Source organism: Dendrobates tinctorius, unplaced genomic scaffold (assembly GCF_039654945.1).
Source record: "Dendrobates tinctorius isolate UK_male_01 unplaced genomic scaffold, ASM3965494v1 ptg000251l, whole genome shotgun sequence".
Lineage (NCBI taxonomy): Eukaryota > Metazoa > Chordata > Amphibia > Anura > Dendrobatidae > Dendrobates > Dendrobates tinctorius.
In genome coordinates this window covers 11,084,278-11,103,076 of record NW_027361918.1, presented here as the reverse complement: position 1 = coordinate 11,103,076, position 18,799 = coordinate 11,084,278, and the positions used below count along the sequence as shown (strand labels likewise).

The 18,799-nt window shown below is 40.8% G+C and overlaps 23 non-coding genes across 23 annotated transcripts; 16 read left to right on the top strand and 7 right to left on the bottom strand.

The window, feature by feature from the left end:
- The first annotated feature begins 1,609 nt into the window (after positions 1 to 1,609).
- On the top strand, positions 1,610 to 1,682 carry TRNAA-AGC (transfer RNA alanine (anticodon AGC)). The gene has a single exon. It is a non-coding gene; the product is annotated as a tRNA-Ala (tRNA).
- Positions 1,683 to 1,790: 108 nt separating this feature from the next.
- Positions 1,791 to 1,876, top strand: TRNAY-GUA (transfer RNA tyrosine (anticodon GUA)). The gene is given in 2 exon segments: positions 1,791 to 1,827; positions 1,841 to 1,876. It is a non-coding gene; the product is annotated as a tRNA-Tyr (tRNA).
- A 223-nt stretch (positions 1,877 to 2,099) lies between these two features.
- TRNAN-GUU (transfer RNA asparagine (anticodon GUU)) lies at positions 2,100 to 2,173 on the bottom strand. Its single transcript has one exon. It is a non-coding gene; the product is annotated as a tRNA-Asn (tRNA).
- A 1,745-nt stretch (positions 2,174 to 3,918) lies between these two features.
- Positions 3,919 to 3,991, top strand: TRNAA-AGC (transfer RNA alanine (anticodon AGC)). The gene has a single exon. It is a non-coding gene; the product is annotated as a tRNA-Ala (tRNA).
- A 108-nt stretch (positions 3,992 to 4,099) lies between these two features.
- TRNAY-GUA (transfer RNA tyrosine (anticodon GUA)) lies at positions 4,100 to 4,185 on the top strand. The gene is given in 2 exon segments: positions 4,100 to 4,136; positions 4,150 to 4,185. It is a non-coding gene; the product is annotated as a tRNA-Tyr (tRNA).
- Positions 4,186 to 4,408: 223 nt separating this feature from the next.
- On the bottom strand, positions 4,409 to 4,482 carry TRNAN-GUU (transfer RNA asparagine (anticodon GUU)). Its single transcript has one exon. It is a non-coding gene; the product is annotated as a tRNA-Asn (tRNA).
- A 1,744-nt stretch (positions 4,483 to 6,226) lies between these two features.
- TRNAA-AGC (transfer RNA alanine (anticodon AGC)) lies at positions 6,227 to 6,299 on the top strand. Its single transcript has one exon. It is a non-coding gene; the product is annotated as a tRNA-Ala (tRNA).
- Positions 6,300 to 6,407: 108 nt separating this feature from the next.
- Positions 6,408 to 6,493, top strand: TRNAY-GUA (transfer RNA tyrosine (anticodon GUA)). Its single transcript is given in 2 exon segments — positions 6,408 to 6,444; positions 6,458 to 6,493. It is a non-coding gene; the product is annotated as a tRNA-Tyr (tRNA).
- A 2,030-nt stretch (positions 6,494 to 8,523) lies between these two features.
- TRNAA-AGC (transfer RNA alanine (anticodon AGC)) lies at positions 8,524 to 8,596 on the top strand. Its single transcript has one exon. It is a non-coding gene; the product is annotated as a tRNA-Ala (tRNA).
- Positions 8,597 to 8,704: 108 nt separating this feature from the next.
- On the top strand, positions 8,705 to 8,790 carry TRNAY-GUA (transfer RNA tyrosine (anticodon GUA)). The gene is given in 2 exon segments: positions 8,705 to 8,741; positions 8,755 to 8,790. It is a non-coding gene; the product is annotated as a tRNA-Tyr (tRNA).
- A 223-nt stretch (positions 8,791 to 9,013) lies between these two features.
- On the bottom strand, positions 9,014 to 9,087 carry TRNAN-GUU (transfer RNA asparagine (anticodon GUU)). Its single transcript has one exon. It is a non-coding gene; the product is annotated as a tRNA-Asn (tRNA).
- A 1,733-nt stretch (positions 9,088 to 10,820) lies between these two features.
- TRNAA-AGC (transfer RNA alanine (anticodon AGC)) lies at positions 10,821 to 10,893 on the top strand. The gene has a single exon. It is a non-coding gene; the product is annotated as a tRNA-Ala (tRNA).
- Positions 10,894 to 11,001: 108 nt separating this feature from the next.
- TRNAY-GUA (transfer RNA tyrosine (anticodon GUA)) lies at positions 11,002 to 11,087 on the top strand. The gene is given in 2 exon segments: positions 11,002 to 11,038; positions 11,052 to 11,087. It is a non-coding gene; the product is annotated as a tRNA-Tyr (tRNA).
- A 223-nt stretch (positions 11,088 to 11,310) lies between these two features.
- Positions 11,311 to 11,384, bottom strand: TRNAN-GUU (transfer RNA asparagine (anticodon GUU)). Its single transcript has one exon. It is a non-coding gene; the product is annotated as a tRNA-Asn (tRNA).
- Positions 11,385 to 13,117: 1,733 nt separating this feature from the next.
- On the top strand, positions 13,118 to 13,190 carry TRNAA-AGC (transfer RNA alanine (anticodon AGC)). The gene has a single exon. It is a non-coding gene; the product is annotated as a tRNA-Ala (tRNA).
- A 108-nt stretch (positions 13,191 to 13,298) lies between these two features.
- TRNAY-GUA (transfer RNA tyrosine (anticodon GUA)) lies at positions 13,299 to 13,384 on the top strand. The gene is given in 2 exon segments: positions 13,299 to 13,335; positions 13,349 to 13,384. It is a non-coding gene; the product is annotated as a tRNA-Tyr (tRNA).
- A 223-nt stretch (positions 13,385 to 13,607) lies between these two features.
- On the bottom strand, positions 13,608 to 13,681 carry TRNAN-GUU (transfer RNA asparagine (anticodon GUU)). Its single transcript has one exon. It is a non-coding gene; the product is annotated as a tRNA-Asn (tRNA).
- Positions 13,682 to 15,414: 1,733 nt separating this feature from the next.
- Positions 15,415 to 15,487, top strand: TRNAA-AGC (transfer RNA alanine (anticodon AGC)). Its single transcript has one exon. It is a non-coding gene; the product is annotated as a tRNA-Ala (tRNA).
- Positions 15,488 to 15,595: 108 nt separating this feature from the next.
- On the top strand, positions 15,596 to 15,681 carry TRNAY-GUA (transfer RNA tyrosine (anticodon GUA)). Its single transcript is given in 2 exon segments — positions 15,596 to 15,632; positions 15,646 to 15,681. It is a non-coding gene; the product is annotated as a tRNA-Tyr (tRNA).
- A 223-nt stretch (positions 15,682 to 15,904) lies between these two features.
- Positions 15,905 to 15,978, bottom strand: TRNAN-GUU (transfer RNA asparagine (anticodon GUU)). Its single transcript has one exon. It is a non-coding gene; the product is annotated as a tRNA-Asn (tRNA).
- A 1,745-nt stretch (positions 15,979 to 17,723) lies between these two features.
- On the top strand, positions 17,724 to 17,796 carry TRNAA-AGC (transfer RNA alanine (anticodon AGC)). The gene has a single exon. It is a non-coding gene; the product is annotated as a tRNA-Ala (tRNA).
- A 108-nt stretch (positions 17,797 to 17,904) lies between these two features.
- Positions 17,905 to 17,990, top strand: TRNAY-GUA (transfer RNA tyrosine (anticodon GUA)). Its single transcript is given in 2 exon segments — positions 17,905 to 17,941; positions 17,955 to 17,990. It is a non-coding gene; the product is annotated as a tRNA-Tyr (tRNA).
- Positions 17,991 to 18,213: 223 nt separating this feature from the next.
- Positions 18,214 to 18,287, bottom strand: TRNAN-GUU (transfer RNA asparagine (anticodon GUU)). The gene has a single exon. It is a non-coding gene; the product is annotated as a tRNA-Asn (tRNA).
- Positions 18,288 to 18,799: the final 512 nt, after the last annotated feature.

The window sequence follows — 18,799 nt, the reverse complement described above, 5'->3', positions numbered from 1 at the left end:
ACAAAGAAACAATTGCAGAACCCCAGGAGTACTCTAGTCGCCAACAAATATGTAATGGCTGAAAATTTACATGTCATCGACCTGAACACAAACAGTCATTAGAATTTTACTCTGTACATCTGTTAACACAAGCAGAGTGGCGCAGCGGAAGCGTGCTGGGCCCATAACCCAGAGGTCGATGGATCGAAGCCATCCTCTGCTAAATTGTGCTGCATTGCATCTTTTTCTACAAACTAGCTAAGTTTTTTTCACTTCCCCATTTTGGTTCTCTATATACAGAGAAATGGTTTGCTAGAAAATTGCTCGACTGTATTTGTAGACCATAATTCACATTGTGAAACCCAGCGGTCAATGGATTGAAACCAACCTCTGCTAAATAGTTGTGTTTTATAAACTTCATCATTGCATATCAACTGAACTTTTCTGTCAACAGCAAACGTGTCTCGGATCAAAAACACTAGTCAAAATCCTAAATCCCAGTACAACTCGTGCCAAAGGACCAGAAGGAGATTCGCGACCTCTCAGCATTTTCTATATTCAAACCAAACCATAAAAGATCAATCTTTTCGCTTGGGATTGTGCTGCATTACAACTTTTTTCTACAAACTAGGTAAGTTTTTTTTCATTCCCCCAGTTTGGTTCTCTATATACAGAGAAATGGTTTACTAGAAAATTGCTCGACTGTATTTGTAGGCCATAATTCACATTGTGAAACCCAGCGGTCGATGGATCGAAACCAACCTCTGCTAAATAGTTGTGTTTTATAAACTTCATCATTGCATATCAACTGAACTTTTCTGTCAACAGCAAACGTGTCTCGGATCAAAAACACTAGTCAAAATCCTAAATCCCAGTACAACTCGTGCCAAAGGACCAGAAGGAGATTCGCGACCTCTCAGCATTTTCTATATTCAAACCAAACCATAAAAGGTCAATCTTTTTGCTTGGGATTGTGCTGCATTACAACTTTTTTCTACAAACTAGGTAAGTTTTTTTTACTCCCCCAGTCTGGTTCTCTACATACATAGAAATGGTTTGCTAGAAAATTGCCCGACTGTATTTGTAGGCCATAATTCACATTGTGAAACCCAGCGGTCGATGGATCGAAACCAACCTCTGCTAAATAGTTGTGATTTATAAACTTCATCATTGCATATCAACTGAACTTTTCTGTCAACAGCAAACGTGTCTCGGATCAAAAACACTAGTCAAAATCCTAAATCCCAGTACAACTCGTGCCAAAGGACCAGAAGGAGATTCGCGACCTCTCAGCATTTTCTATAATCAAACCAAACCATAAAAGGTCAATCTTTTTGCTTGGGATTGTGCTGCATTACAACTTTTTTCTACAAACTAGGTAAGTTTTTTTTACTCCCCCAGTCTGGTTCTCTACATACGTAGAAATGGTTTGCTAGAAAATTGCTCGACTTTATTTGTAGGCCATAATTCACATTGTGAACTCCGTAGATGTTCTTCAAATATGGGAGAAAGGAATCTGTACTTAAAAAAAAAAAAAAAAAAAAAAAAAAAAGCACTCAATGGCACATTTGACTATAAGTAAACTGTGACATGGTGTGGCGTGAAACTGATAATGGCGTTCGTCGGGCATGGGGGATTAGCTCAAGTGGTAGAGCGCTCGCTTAGCATGCGAGAGGTAGCGGGATCGATGCCCGCATTCTCCAATACAATCTTTGGATTCCTTTTTCAGTTGGCCGAGTGAATTGTTTATGCCACCTGCTCGTGGCACACACGTCCAAACCTTGAAGACTTTCAACAATGGCTAAATCAAGCCTTCGATAGCTCAGCTGGTAGAGCGGAGGACTGTAGATCTAAATTAGCAATCCTTAGGTCGCTGGTTCAATTCCGGCTCGAAGGAAGTTTTGTGTATTCTATCAGATGTTTTCAACCTTCTGGCAAATACCAGACAGCTATGCTCTTTCTGGACATGTAGACAGAAACACAACCGGAAAGTTTTTTCTCCAGTTTGCCTTGTGAATTCAAAACTTAGGCAGCAACAGTGCTTTTACTTTATGGAGATGCTGAGCACCAATGTGAAAACGTCTTCAACTGTAGCATGCTACCCAAGCAAAAGGAACCAACGTCCCTGGGTGGACTCGAACCACCAACCTTTCGGTTAACAGCCGAACGCGCTAACCGATTGCGCCACAGAGACACAAACGCCTGCCGAACTTTCGTCTAACAGCCGGACGCACCCACCAGTTTTAACCGGAACCTTAAACAATGGTCAGACACCATTTCCTCTAATGATTTTCAACAATAATATGACACAAGAAAGCAAAAAAAAACAAAGAAACAATTGCAGAACCCCAGGAGTACTCTAGTCGCCAACAAATATGTAATGGCTGAAAATTTACATGTCATCGACCTGAACACAAACAGTCATTAGAATTTTACTCTGTACATCTGTTAACACAAGCAGAGTGGCGCAGCGGAAGCGTGCTGGGCCCATAACCCAGAGGTCGATGGATCGAAGCCATCCTCTGCTAAATTGTGCTGCATTGCATCTTTTTCTACAAACTAGCTAAGTTTTTTTCACTTCCCCATTTTGGTTCTCTATATACAGAGAAATGGTTTGCTAGAAAATTGCTCGACTGTATTTGTAGACCATAATTCACATTGTGAAACCCAGCGGTCAATGGATTGAAACCAACCTCTGCTAAATAGTTGTGTTTTATAAACTTCATCATTGCATATCAACTGAACTTTTCTGTCAACAGCAAACGTGTCTCGGATCAAAAACACTAGTCAAAATCCTAAATCCCAGTACAACTCGTGCCAAAGGACCAGAAGGAGATTCGCGACCTCTCAGCATTTTCTATATTCAAACCAAACCATAAAAGATCAATCTTTTCGCTTGGGATTGTGCTGCATTACAACTTTTTTCTACAAACTAGGTAAGTTTTTTTTCATTCCCCCAGTTTGGTTCTCTATATACAGAGAAATGGTTTACTAGAAAATTGCTCGACTGTATTTGTAGGCCATAATTCACATTGTGAAACCCAGCGGTCGATGGATCGAAACCAACCTCTGCTAAATAGTTGTGTTTTATAAACTTCATCATTGCATATCAACTGAACTTTTCTGTCAACAGCAAACGTGTCTCGGATCAAAAACACTAGTCAAAATCCTAAATCCCAGTACAACTCGTGCCAAAGGACCAGAAGGAGATTCGCGACCTCTCAGCATTTTCTATATTCAAACCAAACCATAAAAGGTCAATCTTTTTGCTTGGGATTGTGCTGCATTACAACTTTTTTCTACAAACTAGGTAAGTTTTTTTTACTCCCCCAGTCTGGTTCTCTACATACATAGAAATGGTTTGCTAGAAAATTGCCCGACTGTATTTGTAGGCCATAATTCACATTGTGAAACCCAGCGGTCGATGGATCGAAACCAACCTCTGCTAAATAGTTGTGATTTATAAACTTCATCATTGCATATCAACTGAACTTTTCTGTCAACAGCAAACGTGTCTCGGATCAAAAACACTAGTCAAAATCCTAAATCCCAGTACAACTCGTGCCAAAGGACCAGAAGGAGATTCGCGACCTCTCAGCATTTTCTATAATCAAACCAAACCATAAAAGGTCAATCTTTTTGCTTGGGATTGTGCTGCATTACAACTTTTTTCTACAAACTAGGTAAGTTTTTTTTACTCCCCCAGTCTGGTTCTCTACATACGTAGAAATGGTTTGCTAGAAAATTGCTCGACTTTATTTGTAGGCCATAATTCACATTGTGAACTCCGTAGATGTTCTTCAAATACGGGAGAAAGGAATCTGTACTTAAAAAAAAAAAAAAAAAAAAAAAAAAAAAAAAGCACTCAATGGCACATTTGACTATAAGTAAACTGTGACATGGTGTGGCGTGAAACTGATAATGGCGTTCGTCGGGCATGGGGGATTAGCTCAAGTGGTAGAGCGCTCGCTTAGCATGCGAGAGGTAGCGGGATCGATGCCCGCATTCTCCAATACAATCTTTGGATTCCTTTTTCAGTTGGCCGAGTGAATTGTTTATGCCACCTGCTCGTGGCACACACGTCCAAACCTTGAAGACTTTCAACAATGGCTAAATCAAGCCTTCGATAGCTCAGCTGGTAGAGCGGAGGACTGTAGATCTAAATTAGCAATCCTTAGGTCGCTGGTTCAATTCCGGCTCGAAGGAAGTTTTGTGTATTCTATCAGATGTTTTCAACCTTCTGGCAAATACCAGACAGCTATGCTCTTTCTGGACATGTAGACAGAAACACAACCGGAAAGTTTTTTCTCCAGTTTGCCTTGTGAATTCAAAACTTAGGCAGCAACAGTGCTTTTACTTTATGGAGATGCTGAGCACCAATGTGAAAACGTCTTCAACTGTAGCATGCTACCCAAGCAAAAGGAACCAACGTCCCTGGGTGGACTCGAACCACCAACCTTTCGGTTAACAGCCGAACGCGCTAACCGATTGCGCCACAGAGACACAAACGCCTGCCGAACTTTCGTCTAACAGCCGGACGCACCCACCAGTTTTAACCGGAACCTTAAACAATGGTCAGACACCATTTCCTCTAATGATTTTCAACAATAATATGACACAAGAAAGCAAAAAAAAACAAAGAAACAATTGCAGAACCCCAGGAGTACTCTAGTCGCCAACAAATATGTAATGGCTGAAAATTTACATGTCATCGACCTGAACACAAACAGTCATTAGAATTTTACTCTGTACATCTGTTAACACAAGCAGAGTGGCGCAGCGGAAGCGTGCTGGGCCCATAACCCAGAGGTCGATGGATCGAAGCCATCCTCTGCTAAATTGTGCTGCATTGCATCTTTTTCTACAAACTAGCTAAGTTTTTTTCACTTCCCCATTTTGGTTCTCTATATACAGAGAAATGGTTTGCTAGAAAATTGCTCGACTGTATTTGTAGACCATAATTCACATTGTGAAACCCAGCGGTCAATGGATTGAAACCAACCTCTGCTAAATAGTTGTGTTTTATAAACTTCATCATTGCATATCAACTGAACTTTTCTGTCAACAGCAAACGTGTCTCGGATCAAAAACACTAGTCAAAATCCTAAATCCCAGTACAACTCGTGCCAAAGGACCAGAAGGAGATTCGCGACCTCTCAGCATTTTCTATATTCAAACCAAACCATAAAAGATCAATCTTTTCGCTTGGGATTGTGCTGCATTACAACTTTTTTCTACAAACTAGGTAAGTTTTTTTTCATTCCCCCAGTTTGGTTCTCTATATACAGAGAAATGGTTTACTAGAAAATTGCTCGACTGTATTTGTAGGCCATAATTCACATTGTGAAACCCAGCGGTCGATGGATCGAAACCAACCTCTGCTAAATAGTTGTGTTTTATAAACTTCATCATTGCATATCAACTGAACTTTTCTGTCAACAGCAAACGTGTCTCGGATCAAAAACACTAGTCAAAATCCTAAATCCCAGTACAACTCGTGCCAAAGGACCAGAAGGAGATTCGCGACCTCTCAGCATTTTCTATATTCAAACCAAACCATAAAAGGTCAATCTTTTTGCTTGGGATTGTGCTGCATTACAACTTTTTTCTACAAACTAGGTAAGTTTTTTTTACTCCCCCAGTCTGGTTCTCTACATACATAGAAATGGTTTGCTAGAAAATTGCCCGACTGTATTTGTAGGCCATAATTCACATTGTGAAACCCAGCGGTCGATGGATCGAAACCAACCTCTGCTAAATAGTTGTGATTTATAAACTTCATCATTGCATATCAACTGAACTTTTCTGTCAACAGCAAACGTGTCTCGGATCAAAAACACTAGTCAAAATCCTAAATCCCAGTACAACTCGTGCCAAAGGACCAGAAGGAGATTCGCGACCTCTCAGCATTTTCTATAATCAAACCAAACCATAAAAGGTCAATCTTTTTGCTTGGGATTGTGCTGCATTACAACTTTTTTCTACAAACTAGGTAAGTTTTTTTTACTCCCCCAGTCTGGTTCTCTACATACGTAGAAATGGTTTGCTAGAAAATTGCTCGACTTTATTTGTAGGCCATAATTCACATTGTGAACTCCGTAGATGTTCTTCAAATACGGGAGAAAGGAATCTGTACTTAAAAAAAAAAAAAAAAAAAAAAAAAAAAAAAGCACTCAATGGCACATTTGACTATAAGTAAACTGTGACATGGTGTGGCGTGAAACTGATAATGGCGTTCGTCGGGCATGGGGGATTAGCTCAAGTGGTAGAGCGCTCGCTTAGCATGCGAGAGGTAGCGGGATCGATGCCCGCATTCTCCAATACAATCTTTGGATTCCTTTTTCAGTTGGCCGAGTGAATTGTTTATGCCACCTGCTCGTGGCACACACGTCCAAACCTTGAAGACTTTCAACAATGGCTAAATCAAGCCTTCGATAGCTCAGCTGGTAGAGCGGAGGACTGTAGATCTAAATTAGCAATCCTTAGGTCGCTGGTTCAATTCCGGCTCGAAGGAAGTTTTGTGTATTCTATCAGATGTTTTCAACCTTCTGGCAAATACCAGACAGCTATGCTCTTTCTGGACATGTAGACAGAAACACAACCGGAAAGTTTTTTCTCCAGTTTGCCTTGTGAATTCAAAACTTAGGCAGCAACAGTGCTTTTACTTTATGGAGATGCTGAGCACCAATGTGAAAACGTCTTCAACTGTAGCATGCTACCCAAGCAAAAGGAACCAACGTCCCTGGGTGGACTCGAACCACCAACCTTTCGGTTAACAGCCGAACGCACTAACCGATTGCGCCACAGAGACACAAACGCCTGCCGAACTTTCGTCTAACAGCCGGACGCACCCACCAGTTTTAACCGGAACCTTAAACAATGGTCAGACACCATTTCCTCTAATGATTTTCAACAATAATATGACACAAGAAAGCAAAAAAAAACAAAGAAACAATTGCAGAACCCCAGGAGTACTCTAGTCGCCAACAAATATGTAATGGCTGAAAATTTACATGTCATCGACCTGAACACAAACAGTCATTAGAATTTTACTCTGTACATCTGTTAACACAAGCAGAGTGGCGCAGCGGAAGCGTGCTGGGCCCATAACCCAGAGGTCGATGGATCGAATCCATCCTCTGCTAAATTGTGCTGCATTGCATCTTTTTCTACAAACTAGCTAAGTTTTTTTCACTTCCCCATTTTGGTTCTCTATATACAGAGAAATGGTTTGCTAGAAAATTGCTCGACTGTATTTGTAGACCATAATTCACATTGTGAAACCCAGCGGTCAATGGATTGAAACCAACCTCTGCTAAATAGTTGTGTTTTATAAACTTCATCATTGCATATCAACTGAACTTTTCTGTCAACAGCAAACGTGTCTCGGATCAAAAACACTAGTCAAAATCCTAAATCCCAGTACAACTCGTGCCAAAGGACCAGAAGGAGATTCGCGACCTCTCAGCATTTTCTATATTCAAACCAAACCATAAAAGATCAATCTTTTCGCTTGGGATTGTGCTGCATTACAACTTTTTTCTACAAACTAGGTAAGTTTTTTTTCATTCCCCCAGTTTGGTTCTCTATATACAGAGAAATGGTTTACTAGAAAATTGCTCGACTGTATTTGTAGGCCATAATTCACATTGTGAAACCCAGCGGTCGATGGATCGAAACCAACCTCTGCTAAATAGTTGTGTTTTATAAACTTCATCATTGCATATCAACTGAACTTTTCTGTCAACAGCAAACGTGTCTCGGATCAAAAACACTAGTCAAAATCCTAAATCCCAGTACAACTCGTGCCAAAGGACCAGAAGGAGATTCGCGACCTCTCAGCATTTTCTATATTCAAACCAAACCATAAAAGGTCAATCTTTTTGCTTGGGATTGTGCTGCATTACAACTTTTTTCTACAAACTAGGTAAGTTTTTTTTACTCCCCCAGTCTGGTTCTCTACATACATAGAAATGGTTTGCTAGAAAATTGCCCGACTGTATTTGTAGGCCATAATTCACATTGTGAAACCCAGCGGTCGATGGATCGAAACCAACCTCTGCTAAATAGTTGTGATTTATAAACTTCATCATTGCATATCAACTGAACTTTTCTGTCAACAGCAAACGTGTCTCGGATCAAAAACACTAGTCAAAATCCTAAATCCCAGTACAACTCGTGCCAAAGGACCAGAAGGAGATTCGCGACCTCTCAGCATTTTCTATATTCAAACCAAACCATAAAAGGTCAATCTTTTTGCTTGGGATTGTGCTGCATTACAACTTTTTTCTACAAACTAGGTAAGTTTTTTTTACTCCCCCAGTCTGGTTCTCTACATACATAGAAATGGTTTGCTAGAAAATTGCCCGACTGTATTTGTAGGCCATAATTCACATTGTGAACTACGTAGATGTTCTTCAAATATGGGAGAAAGGAATCTGTACTTAAAAAAAAAAAAAAAAAAAAGCACTCAATGGCACATTTGACTATAAGTAAACTGTGACATGGTGTGGCGTGAAACTGATAATGGCGTTCGTCGGGCATGGGGGATTAGCTCAAGTGGTAGAGCGCTCGCTTAGCATGCGAGAGGTAGCGGGATCGATGCCCGCATTCTCCAATACAATCTTTGGATTCCTTTTTCAGTTGGCCGAGTGAATTGTTTATGCCACCTGCTCGTGGCACACACGTCCAAACCTTGAAGACTTTCAACAATGGCTAAATCAAGCCTTCGATAGCTCAGCTGGTAGAGCGGAGGACTGTAGATCTAAATTAGCAATCCTTAGGTCGCTGGTTCAATTCCGGCTCGAAGGAAGTTTTGTGTATTCTATCAGATGTTTTCAACCTTCTGGCAAATACCAGACAGCTATGCTCTTTCTGGACATGTAGACAGAAACACAACCGGAAAGTTTTTTCTCCAGTTTGCCTTGTGAATTCAAAACTTAGGCAGCAACAGTGCTTTTACTTTATGGAGATGCTGAGCACCAATGTGAAAACGTCTTCAACTGTAGCATGCTACCCAAGCAAAAGGAACCAACGTCCCTGGGTGGACTCGAACCACCAACCTTTCGGTTAACAGCCGAACGCGCTAACCGATTGCGCCACAGAGACACAAACGCCTGCCGAACTTTCGTCTAACAGCCGGACGCACCCACCAGTTTTAACCGGAACCTTAAACAATGGTCAGACACCATTTCCTCTAATGATTTTCAACAATAATATGACACAAGAAAGCAAAAAAAAACAAAGAAACAATTGCAGAACCCCAGGAGTACTCTAGTCGCCAACAAATATGTAATGGCTGAAAATTTACATGTCATCGACCTGAACACAAACAGTCATTAGAATTTTACTCTGTACATCTGTTAACACAAGCAGAGTGGCGCAGCGGAAGCGTGCTGGGCCCATAACCCAGAGGTCGATGGATCGAATCCATCCTCTGCTAAATTGTGCTGCATTGCATCTTTTTCTACAAACTAGCTAAGTTTTTTTCACTTCCCCATTTTGGTTCTCTATATACAGAGAAATGGTTTGCTAGAAAATTGCTCGACTGTATTTGTAGACCATAATTCACATTGTGAAACCCAGCGGTCAATGGATTGAAACCAACCTCTGCTAAATAGTTGTGTTTTATAAACTTCATCATTGCATATCAACTGAACTTTTCTGTCAACAGCAAACGTGTCTCGGATCAAAAACACTAGTCAAAATCCTAAATCCCAGTACAACTCGTGCCAAAGGACCAGAAGGAGATTCGCGACCTCTCAGCATTTTCTATATTCAAACCAAACCATAAAAGATCAATCTTTTCGCTTGGGATTGTGCTGCATTACAACTTTTTTCTACAAACTAGGTAAGTTTTTTTTCATTCCCCCAGTTTGGTTCTCTATATACAGAGAAATGGTTTACTAGAAAATTGCTCGACTGTATTTGTAGGCCATAATTCACATTGTGAAACCCAGCGGTCGATGGATCGAAACCAACCTCTGCTAAATAGTTGTGTTTTATAAACTTCATCATTGCATATCAACTGAACTTTTCTGTCAACAGCAAACGTGTCTCGGATCAAAAACACTAGTCAAAATCCTAAATCCCAGTACAACTCGTGCCAAAGGACCAGAAGGAGATTCGCGACCTCTCAGCATTTTCTATATTCAAACCAAACCATAAAAGGTCAATCTTTTTGCTTGGGATTGTGCTGCATTACAACTTTTTTCTACAAACTAGGTAAGTTTTTTTTACTCCCCCAGTCTGGTTCTCTACATACATAGAAATGGTTTGCTAGAAAATTGCCCGACTGTATTTGTAGGCCATAATTCACATTGTGAAACCCAGCGGTCGATGGATCGAAACCAACCTCTGCTAAATAGTTGTGATTTATAAACTTCATCATTGCATATCAACTGAACTTTTCTGTCAACAGCAAACGTGTCTCGGATCAAAAACACTAGTCAAAATCCTAAATCCCAGTACAACTCGTGCCAAAGGACCAGAAGGAGATTCGCGACCTCTCAGCATTTTCTATATTCAAACCAAACCATAAAAGGTCAATCTTTTTGCTTGGGATTGTGCTGCATTACAACTTTTTTCTACAAACTAGGTAAGTTTTTTTTACTCCCCCAGTCTGGTTCTCTACATACATAGAAATGGTTTGCTAGAAAATTGCCCGACTGTATTTGTAGGCCATAATTCACATTGTGAACTACGTAGATGTTCTTCAAATATGGGAGAAAGGAATCTGTACTTAAAAAAAAAAAAAAAAAAAAGCACTCAATGGCACATTTGACTATAAGTAAACTGTGACATGGTGTGGCGTGAAACTGATAATGGCGTTCGTCGGGCATGGGGGATTAGCTCAAGTGGTAGAGCGCTCGCTTAGCATGCGAGAGGTAGCGGGATCGATGCCCGCATTCTCCAATACAATCTTTGGATTCCTTTTTCAGTTGGCCGAGTGAATTGTTTATGCCACCTGCTCGTGGCACACACGTCCAAACCTTGAAGACTTTCAACAATGGCTAAATCAAGCCTTCGATAGCTCAGCTGGTAGAGCGGAGGACTGTAGATCTAAATTAGCAATCCTTAGGTCGCTGGTTCAATTCCGGCTCGAAGGAAGTTTTGTGTATTCTATCAGATGTTTTCAACCTTCTGGCAAATACCAGACAGCTATGCTCTTTCTGGACATGTAGACAGAAACACAACCGGAAAGTTTTTTCTCCAGTTTGCCTTGTGAATTCAAAACTTAGGCAGCAACAGTGCTTTTACTTTATGGAGATGCTGAGCACCAATGTGAAAACGTCTTCAACTGTAGCATGCTACCCAAGCAAAAGGAACCAACGTCCCTGGGTGGACTCGAACCACCAACCTTTCGGTTAACAGCCGAACGCGCTAACCGATTGCGCCACAGAGACACAAACGCCTGCCGAACTTTCGTCTAACAGCCGGACGCACCCACCAGTTTTAACCGGAACCTTAAACAATGGTCAGACACCATTTCCTCTAATGATTTTCAACAATAATATGACACAAGAAAGCAAAAAAAAACAAAGAAACAATTGCAGAACCCCAGGAGTACTCTAGTCGCCAACAAATATGTAATGGCTGAAAATTTACATGTCATCGACCTGAACACAAACAGTCATTAGAATTTTACTCTGTACATCTGTTAACACAAGCAGAGTGGCGCAGCGGAAGCGTGCTGGGCCCATAACCCAGAGGTCGATGGATCGAATCCATCCTCTGCTAAATTGTGCTGCATTGCATCTTTTTCTACAAACTAGCTAAGTTTTTTTCACTTCCCCATTTTGGTTCTCTATATACAGAGAAATGGTTTGCTAGAAAATTGCTCGACTGTATTTGTAGACCATAATTCACATTGTGAAACCCAGCGGTCAATGGATTGAAACCAACCTCTGCTAAATAGTTGTGTTTTATAAACTTCATCATTGCATATCAACTGAACTTTTCTGTCAACAGCAAACGTGTCTCGGATCAAAAACACTAGTCAAAATCCTAAATCCCAGTACAACTCGTGCCAAAGGACCAGAAGGAGATTCGCGACCTCTCAGCATTTTCTATATTCAAACCAAACCATAAAAGATCAATCTTTTCGCTTGGGATTGTGCTGCATTACAACTTTTTTCTACAAACTAGGTAAGTTTTTTTTCATTCCCCCAGTTTGGTTCTCTATATACAGAGAAATGGTTTACTAGAAAATTGCTCGACTGTATTTGTAGGCCATAATTCACATTGTGAAACCCAGCGGTCGATGGATCGAAACCAACCTCTGCTAAATAGTTGTGTTTTATAAACTTCATCATTGCATATCAACTGAACTTTTCTGTCAACAGCAAACGTGTCTCGGATCAAAAACACTAGTCAAAATCCTAAATCCCAGTACAACTCGTGCCAAAGGACCAGAAGGAGATTCGCGACCTCTCAGCATTTTCTATATTCAAACCAAACCATAAAAGGTCAATCTTTTTGCTTGGGATTGTGCTGCATTACAACTTTTTTCTACAAACTAGGTAAGTTTTTTTTACTCCCCCAGTCTGGTTCTCTACATACATAGAAATGGTTTGCTAGAAAATTGCCCGACTGTATTTGTAGGCCATAATTCACATTGTGAAACCCAGCGGTCGATGGATCGAAACCAACCTCTGCTAAATAGTTGTGATTTATAAACTTCATCATTGCATATCAACTGAACTTTTCTGTCAACAGCAAACGTGTCTCGGATCAAAAACACTAGTCAAAATCCTAAATCCCAGTACAACTCGTGCCAAAGGACCAGAAGGAGATTCGCGACCTCTCAGCATTTTCTATATTCAAACCAAACCATAAAAGGTCAATCTTTTTGCTTGGGATTGTGCTGCATTACAACTTTTTTCTACAAACTAGGTAAGTTTTTTTTACTCCCCCAGTCTGGTTCTCTACATACATAGAAATGGTTTGCTAGAAAATTGCCCGACTGTATTTGTAGGCCATAATTCACATTGTGAACTACGTAGATGTTCTTCAAATATGGGAGAAAGGAATCTGTACTTAAAAAAAAAAAAAAAAAAAAGCACTCAATGGCACATTTGACTATAAGTAAACTGTGACATGGTGTGGCGTGAAACTGATAATGGCGTTCGTCGGGCATGGGGGATTAGCTCAAGTGGTAGAGCGCTCGCTTAGCATGCGAGAGGTAGCGGGATCGATGCCCGCATTCTCCAATACAATCTTTGGATTCCTTTTTCAGTTGGCCGAGTGAATTGTTTATGCCACCTGCTCGTGGCACACACGTCCAAACCTTGAAGACTTTCAACAATGGCTAAATCAAGCCTTCGATAGCTCAGCTGGTAGAGCGGAGGACTGTAGATCTAAATTAGCAATCCTTAGGTCGCTGGTTCAATTCCGGCTCGAAGGAAGTTTTGTGTATTCTATCAGATGTTTTCAACCTTCTGGCAAATACCAGACAGCTATGCTCTTTCTGGACATGTAGACAGAAACACAACCGGAAAGTTTTTTCTCCAGTTTGCCTTGTGAATTCAAAACTTAGGCAGCAACAGTGCTTTTACTTTATGGAGATGCTGAGCACCAATGTGAAAACGTCTTCAACTGTAGCATGCTACCCAAGCAAAAGGAACCAACGTCCCTGGGTGGACTCGAACCACCAACCTTTCGGTTAACAGCCGAACGCGCTAACCGATTGCGCCACAGAGACACAAACGCCTGCCGAACTTTCGTCTAACAGCCGGACGCACCCACCAGTTTTAACCGGAACCTTAAACAATGGTCAGACACCATTTCCTCTAATGATTTTCAACAATAATATGACACAAGAAAGCAAAAAAAAACAAAGAAACAATTGCAGAACCCCAGGAGTACTCTAGTCGCCAACAAATATGTAATGGCTGAAAATTTACATGTCATCGACCTGAACACAAACAGTCATTAGAATTTTACTCTGTACATCTGTTAACACAAGCAGAGTGGCGCAGCGGAAGCGTGCTGGGCCCATAACCCAGAGGTCGATGGATCGAATCCATCCTCTGCTAAATTGTGCTGCATTGCATCTTTTTCTACAAACTAGCTAAGTTTTTTTCACTTCCCCATTTTGGTTCTCTATATACAGAGAAATGGTTTGCTAGAAAATTGCTCGACTGTATTTGTAGACCATAATTCACATTGTGAAACCCAGCGGTCAATGGATTGAAACCAACCTCTGCTAAATAGTTGTGTTTTATAAACTTCATCATTGCATATCAACTGAACTTTTCTGTCAACAGCAAACGTGTCTCGGATCAAAAACACTAGTCAAAATCCTAAATCCCAGTACAACTCGTGCCAAAGGACCAGAAGGAGATTCGCGACCTCTCAGCATTTTCTATATTCAAACCAAACCATAAAAGATCAATCTTTTCGCTTGGGATTGTGCTGCATTACAACTTTTTTCTACAAACTAGGTAAGTTTTTTTTCATTCCCCCAGTTTGGTTCTCTATATACAGAGAAATGGTTTACTAGAAAATTGCTCGACTGTATTTGTAGGCCATAATTCACATTGTGAAACCCAGCGGTCGATGGATCGAAACCAACCTCTGCTAAATAGTTGTGTTTTATAAACTTCATCATTGCATATCAACTGAACTTTTCTGTCAACAGCAAACGTGTCTCGGATCAAAAACACTAGTCAAAATCCTAAATCCCAGTACAACTCGTGCCAAAGGACCAGAAGGAGATTCGCGACCTCTCAGCATTTTCTATATTCAAACCAAACCATAAAAGGTCAATCTTTTTGCTTGGGATTGTGCTGCATTACAACTTTTTTCTACAAACTAGGTAAGTTTTTTTTACTCCCCCAGTCTGGTTCTCTACATACATAGAAATGGTTTGCTAGAAAATTGCCCGACTGTATTTGTAGGCCATAATTCACATTGTGAAACCCAGCGGTCGATGGATCGAAACCAACCTCTGCTAAATAGTTGTGATTTATAAACTTCATCATTGCATATCAACTGAACTTTTCTGTCAACAGCAAACGTGTCTCGGATCAAAAACACTAGTCAAAATCCTAAATCCCAGTACAACTCGTGCCAAAGGACCAGAAGGAGATTCGCGACCTCTCAGCATTTTCTATATTCAAACCAAACCATAAAAGGTCAATCTTTTTGCTTGGGATTGTGCTGCATTACAACTTTTTTCTACAAACTAGGTAAGTTTTTTTTACTCCCCCAGTCTGGTTCTCTACATACATAGAAATGGTTTGCTAGAAAATTGCCCGACTGTATTTGTAGGCCATAATTCACATTGTGAACTACGTAGATGTTCTTCAAATATGGGAGAAAGGAATCTGTACTTAAAAAAAAAAAAAAAAAAAAGCACTCAATGGCACATTTGACTATAAGTAAACTGTGACATGGTGTGGCGTGAAACTGATAATGGCGTTCGTCGGGCATGGGGGATTAGCTCAAGTGGTAGAGCGCTCGCTTAGCATGCGAGAGGTAGCGGGATCGATGCCCGCATTCTCCAATACAATCTTTGGATTCCTTTTTCAGTTGGCCGAGTGAATTGTTTATGCCACCTGCTCGTGGCACACACGTCCAAACCTTGAAGACTTTCAACAATGGCTAAATCAAGCCTTCGATAGCTCAGCTGGTAGAGCGGAGGACTGTAGATCTAAATTAGCAATCCTTAGGTCGCTGGTTCAATTCCGGCTCGAAGGAAGTTTTGTGTATTCTATCAGATGTTTTCAACCTTCTGGCAAATACCAGACAGCTATGCTCTTTCTGGACATGTAGACAGAAACACAACCGGAAAGTTTTTTCTCCAGTTTGCCTTGTGAATTCAAAACTTAGGCAGCAACAGTGCTTTTACTTTATGGAGATGCTGAGCACCAATGTGAAAACGTCTTCAACTGTAGCATGCTACCCAAGCAAAAGGAACCAACGTCCCTGGGTGGACTCGAACCACCAACCTTTCGGTTAACAGCCGAACGCGCTAACCGATTGCGCCACAGAGACACAAACGCCTGCCGAACTTTCGTCTAACAGCCGGACGCACCCACCAGTTTTAACCGGAACCTTAAACAATGGTCAGACACCATTTCCTCTAATGATTTTCAACAATAATATGACACAAGAAAGCAAAAAAAAACAAAGAAACAATTGCAGAACCCCAGGAGTACTCTAGTCGCCAACAAATATGTAATGGCTGAAAATTTACATGTCATCGACCTGAACACAAACAGTCATTAGAATTTTACTCTGTACATCTGTTAACACAAGCAGAGTGGCGCAGCGGAAGCGTGCTGGGCCCATAACCCAGAGGTCGATGGATCGAAGCCATCCTCTGCTAAATTGTGCTGCATTGCATCTTTTTCTACAAACTAGCTAAGTTTTTTTCACTTCCCCATTTTGGTTCTCTATATACAGAGAAATGGTTTGCTAGAAAATTGCTCGACTGTATTTGTAGACCATAATTCACATTGTGAAACCCAGCGGTCAATGGATTGAAACCAACCTCTGCTAAATAGTTGTGTTTTATAAACTTCATCATTGCATATCAACTGAACTTTTCTGTCAACAGCAAACGTGTCTCGGATCAAAAACACTAGTCAAAATCCTAAATCCCAGTACAACTCGTGCCAAAGGACCAGAAGGAGATTCGCGACCTCTCAGCATTTTCTATATTCAAACCAAACCATAAAAGATCAATCTTTTCGCTTGGGATTGTGCTGCATTACAACTTTTTTCTACAAACTAGGTAAGTTTTTTTTCATTCCCCCAGTTTGGTTCTCTATATACAGAGAAATGGTTTACTAGAAAATTGCTCGACTGTATTTGTAGGCCATAATTCACATTGTGAAACCCAGCGGTCGATGGATCGAAACCAACCTCTGCTAAATAGTTGTGTTTTATAAACTTCATCATTGCATATCAACTGAACTTTTCTGTCAACAGCAAACGTGTCTCGGATCAAAAACACTAGTCAAAATCCTAAATCCCAGTACAACTCGTGCCAAAGGACCAGAAGGAGATTCGCGACCTCTCAGCATTTTCTATATTCAAACCAAACCATAAAAGGTCAATCTTTTTGCTTGGGATTGTGCTGCATTACAACTTTTTTCTACAAACTAGGTAAGTTTTTTTTACTCCCCCAGTCTGGTTCTCTACATACATAGAAATGGTTTGCTAGAAAATTGCCCGACTGTATTTGTAGGCCATAATTCACATTGTGAAACCCAGCGGTCGATGGATCGAAACCAACCTCTGCTAAATAGTTGTGATTTATAAACTTCATCATTGCATATCAACTGAACTTTTCTGTCAACAGCAAACGTGTCTCGGATCAAAAACACTAGTCAAAATCCTAAATCCCAGTACAACTCGTGCCAAAGGACCAGAAGGAGATTCGCGACCTCTCAGCATTTTCTATAATCAAACCAAACCATAAAAGGTCAATCTTTTTGCTTGGGATTGTGCTGCATTACAACTTTTTTCTACAAACTAGGTAAGTTTTTTTTACTCCCCCAGTCTGGTTCTCTACATACGTAGAAATGGTTTGCTAGAAAATTGCTCGACTTTATTTGTAGGCCATAATTCACATTGTGAACTCCGTAGATGTTCTTCAAATACGGGAGAAAGGAATCTGTACTTAAAAAAAAAAAAAAAAAAAAAAAAAAAAAAAAGCACTCAATGGCACATTTGACTATAAGTAAACTGTGACATGGTGTGGCGTGAAACTGATAATGGCGTTCGTCGGGCATGGGGGATTAGCTCAAGTGGTAGAGCGCTCGCTTAGCATGCGAGAGGTAGCGGGATCGATGCCCGCATTCTCCAATACAATCTTTGGATTCCTTTTTCAGTTGGCCGAGTGAATTGTTTATGCCACCTGCTCGTGGCACACACGTCCAAACCTTGAAGACTTTCAACAATGGCTAAATCAAGCCTTCGATAGCTCAGCTGGTAGAGCGGAGGACTGTAGATCTAAATTAGCAATCCTTAGGTCGCTGGTTCAATTCCGGCTCGAAGGAAGTTTTGTGTATTCTATCAGATGTTTTCAACCTTCTGGCAAATACCAGACAGCTATGCTCTTTCTGGACATGTAGACAGAAACACAACCGGAAAGTTTTTTCTCCAGTTTGCCTTGTGAATTCAAAACTTAGGCAGCAACAGTGCTTTTACTTTATGGAGATGCTGAGCACCAATGTGAAAACGTCTTCAACTGTAGCATGCTACCCAAGCAAAAGGAACCAACGTCCCTGGGTGGACTCGAACCACCAACCTTTCGGTTAACAGCCGAACGCGCTAACCGATTGCGCCACAGAGACACAAACGCCTGCCGAACTTTCGTCTAACAGCCGGACGCACCCACCAGTTTTAACCGGAACCTTAAACAATGGTCAGACACCATTTCCTCTAATGATTTTCAACAATAATATGACACAAGAAAGCAAAAAAAAACAAAGAAACAATTGCAGAACCCCAGGAGTACTCTAGTCGCCAACAAATATGTAATGGCTGAAAATTTACATGTCATCGACCTGAACACAAACAGTCATTAGAATTTTACTCTGTACATCTGTTAACACAAGCAGAGTGGCGCAGCGGAAGCGTGCTGGGCCCATAACCCAGAGGTCGATGGATCGAATCCATCCTCTGCTAAATTGTGCTGCATTGCATCTTTTTCTACAAACTAGCTAAGTTTTTTTCACTTCCCCATTTTGGTTCTCTATATACAGAGAAATGGTTTGCTAGAAAATTGCTCGACTGTATTTGTAGACCATAATTCACATTGTGAAACCCAGCGGTCAATGGATTGAAACCAACCTCTGCTAAATAG